Source organism: Clytia hemisphaerica, unplaced genomic scaffold, assembly GCF_902728285.1.
Source record: "Clytia hemisphaerica strain Z4C2 unplaced genomic scaffold, Clytia hemisphaerica genome assembly, whole genome shotgun sequence".
Classification (NCBI taxonomy): Eukaryota; Metazoa; Cnidaria; class Hydrozoa; order Leptothecata; family Clytiidae; genus Clytia; species Clytia hemisphaerica.
Window position 1 is genome coordinate 8943 of NW_027104620.1, and position 4453 is coordinate 13395.

Here is a 4453-nt window from a genome sequence, read left to right on the forward strand (position 1 = left end):
CATTTACTTTTGACTTTGGCACATATACCAATCAGTGAATTTGCTGACAGTCAAATTACAATCTGTCTCCTGTCTTAGACATTCAGATTGATTCATTTTTCGACCTAAATAGTTTGTCCCCAATAATGAACAATGATTAAAATGATAAGTAATGATAATATAATGGTAGAACAATGATTGAATAATAGACAAAAGTGATTATTGTTGGTGGTTGAATTGGCAACGAAATTCCACTGTAACTAAATTTATTCAACAATCGTCATTCAACATACTCTACTCCCAACAAGAATGCTTAAAGATCCTGTGTGACAACGCAATTATTACCTCGTTACTGCTACTATTACCACGTTACGTCATGATTTTCCATCCTTCTACACGATATTGCTGTTACAACTGCAAGATAACTGGCATATCTTTTAATGTAAACAATTTTGTCCATGAGATCCCTTATCATGCCGTTGGAAAAAGTCCTGAATGTACTATTTCCTGTTAATACCTGCTTCCTACTCATCAATATTGCCTTGTTACTGACAGACTGATTACTATTACCACGTTACGTCCTACCGTCAACTGCTCCAACTTGGGACGAGTGTACGCAACATGGGACTTGTTGATATCTGGCCTGTATTTTCATTTACTGTTAAATCTCTTTGACAACAACATTGTTTTGATAACTCCACCAAGTTTATCAAACATACTTTCTGTCATAACATGTCACGATAACTTTCACTGATAGCGCACCCTTTTTAACTTTTGTTTTCATTTAAAATGACCGGACGCCGAATGGAGAATTAGAGAACGCCCGCTGCCTACCGCCCGATGAGATTAACAAATAGCGAGTGTGTAACTTGCCGCGCAAGTGACGTCAAACGCTCACATTCGCGCGTGTTCCACTACGGATTTTTTTCATATTTCGATTTAAAAGCCTACTCGGTGCGAAAGAGAAATTGTGTATTTTTTAATACACGGTTCATTTAACTCAAATCAAATGACTTTGGAGGTTCGGTGAAATGGTGGTGGAATGGCTGTCCCATGTTGCGTAAGATAGTCCCAAGTTGGAGCAGTTGACGGTATCATCTTCCATCCTTTACACAACGCTGTTACAGCTTCTAGATTACTGGTAAATCCATTTAATGTAAACAATTTTGGATCACGATATCCTTTTTAAACCGTTGGAAAAACTCCTTACGTTGTTACCTGTCAATTTTTGGTTCCTGCTCGTTATGTTTCTAGCTCATAGCATTTCTTATGCTGTTTGGTTCTACTATGTTTCATTTATATTTCAAATTGGTTGAAATAAATATAGTTGCATGTCTTTTGACTGGTTTAGTATCTGTAATTGATTCTACCTGGACACTTTTCCTAATGAATGTTTTATTCTTTGTAAAAAGTAATTCACATTTTTAGAAAAAAAATATGTTTCATTTATGTTAGCTTATTCATTGATATCTCAAAGAAAATGCTGTTGAGAAGAATCATTCTATTTATTCCAAATCATTTCCATTGCTATAAAGCATTAAAAAGCCTTAATTAGCATTAATTAGTTTTTACAAGCACTTGTACTAGCGGGTGGCAGTTAGTGAAAGCTATGGCTAGTTTCAATGATGTCTGATGATGGCGGCCCCCTTAACTCCGGGGGGGGGGTACTAGGTTTGCGTGGTGACGGGTATGTCCGAGCCGAAAATCAAAAATCGACCCTTTGAAGGACAAAATTTTGGTGATTTTGGGACCCTTTGAGAGACTTTTTCCTAAATTTTGGTCCATTTTTTCCAAATTTTGGTTTGATTTTCACCAAATTTTGGTCAAAATTTTTGGAAATCGTAACCCTTTGAGAGAGGAATTTCTGATTTTCGTGATTTTGGGACCCTTTCAAAGACTATCTTTTGAATTTGTACCCCTTTGAGAGACTTTTGAGGAATGAGAAAATAAATACCCTTATGGCTCGCACATACCCGGCACCCATTTTGCCTAAGTACCCCCCCTACACGTTTTTTTTATAAGAACAATTTTATTATAAGAGCAATGAGGCTCAAAAATGCCAAAAAATAAGTAAGAACAATTTAAGAACAGTGGAGAGGCTGAAGTTAGTGAGTTATAGCAAAAGAATCACTGGTTTCTAAAATCCTCTAAATAGTAAAGTACATAGCCAAAACTTGCTTTTTACCTTAGAAAAAATAAGAACAAAATAAGAACAATTCAAGGCTCAAAGTGGCAAAAAAATAAGAACAGCCGAGCCGCCTCAGCAAAAATTTACTGGTTCTGAAACCCTGCAAGACTGCAAAGACCAGTGTGAAAAACTCAAAAAAATGTCCAAAAGTACGTATTGAAAAATACGTGTCTAATAAAATATTGTTGAAAACTTAGTTAAATATTATATTACAAATGAAATTTGTGACTTCTTTTTGATTGCGTGAATGCGTGAATTTGGGCTATTTTGTGCGTGAATACGTGAATTTTCCCTTTTTTTACACCGATTAGATAATATGTGCAGTTTTCCCGATTTTCCAATGTTTCACCGATTTTTTCCGGAAAATTTTGAGATTTCTGAAAAATCGGGTTATTGCGTGAAATCCGAGGAAAATTTGCGTGAATGCGTGAATTTCGAAAAGAAATTGCGTTATTGCGTGAATTGAGGGTCCGCTGAGGGGGGGGGGGGGCGTCTTCAATGACAATTTGGGTTCAATCACAGGGGAGCGTTCGTGAAAATTCCACCTTATTATAAACTTATATTTACATTTTCGAAAGTCCCTCAAAGGTTGTTTACCCGGGGGAGGGGGTTATGAGTGATGGGTAAATCGTAATAAAATGGAAAATCCAAAATTGACGTGAAAAACATTTACATTTAGCATTTGAGACCCTTTGGAAGTTTACTGAAATTAGATTTTCTGCGATTTACGACATATCTTACAGAGATATTTCAGGTTCCAAAAAGACACAGGGTGGTACCCTTCACTTGCCAAAGCTAGAGGTATCGTGAAAATCACATGTCGAAATCATTTGGGATTAAGTTCAAAGTTGATATTTTTATACACAAATCAAAAATATCATCAATGCTTTTTAAAAAAGAGTCAGAGATAGAGAATCATTATAACATAAAGGTGTATGTGTCTATTATTTCGATTCTTTCGATTCCATTGAAGTAACATTACCATAATTAATAGTTTAGTTTAGTTTATGCGTAAGATAAGATATTTTCACAATTTCTTGCGAAAGTAGTTACGGCCTGTAAAAAAAATATTATAAGGAATCATAAAACAGGCAACGGCCAACTGTTCCACACCCGCTGCTTTTTTCGGGAAAAACTTTTGGTTATTTTATTTTACTCGTTGTATTATTGTCTTTTCAAAAAGTCTTGGGCTAAAAGTTCTGTTTCAGCCATTTTGGGAAAATTAAGGAAAACACTTTTTACTGAGGTCAGCAAAAATCTAAAATGTCAATAACTTCTGGAATTTAGCTGTCCTTCAATAGCATTTTCTATTTTCGATATAGGCTAAACAACCGATGACTGGTTAGTTAACCGAGTTATCGTCTACAGAACCGATGATATCGGCTAAGGTTAATTTTACTGACAGTTGAGACGGGGGTGAGGGTGGTTTATTAATAAAACCGGGATTTGTCTTCACAGAGCTATATTATATTCTTAAAGCTGTGACATTCACGATAGCAACAACTGTCAAGAAAAGCTTTGAAATTAGACTATTTTTGTCTAACAAAAGATTCAAATTTATTCATATTTATAACATAATTTACTTTAAAAAATATAGTTACCAAATACCAAAATATACATGTAGCAAAGACTTATGTATGTAATAAATAACACCCCTTAAATAAATTTATAAAACTGAAGTCCACAGTTTAAAAATGTGAGTTACGAAACTTCCACTGTACATATGCTCCTAACGCGACTAGAAAATACCTGTAGTCGCCTGTAAAAATATGATCCTGACCGGCGTACGTCCTCACCAATGAAGTATAAACCCGAAGGGCTAGAATTGAATGTCTAACCTTTCTCAGTCAAGTAAAAGCGAAGCCTTAAAATGTGCGCCGTATTTTTGACGACGGATTGAATCTAGCAATTCTTTTGGTTTCGAGTCATATTTTGTTTCGAAATTTAGCAGTAAATTTTAATTTCAATCTGCCATTTGTGTAAAAACCAGGCGGGCCGCGCTAGGCCGCGCAACTTTGGTAGGATTTCTTGGCTTCAAATCCTACCGAGGAGATTCGATTCTAGCCCTTCGGGCTTAAACCTCATTGGTCCTCACACACCATTTTGCCTGAATGAAGCCCCGGGCGTGCGACAGAAGGACCAGGTCCGACTTTTCAAGGTTCAAATGATGTTAAAACACAATCGAACAAATTAAAAGCTGTATACATTTGTCATACCACCAATGACCTTTATAAGCCCTGGACCAAGCTATTTCCACTATCTCTGCTCACAGTTTTAAAAAAAGTG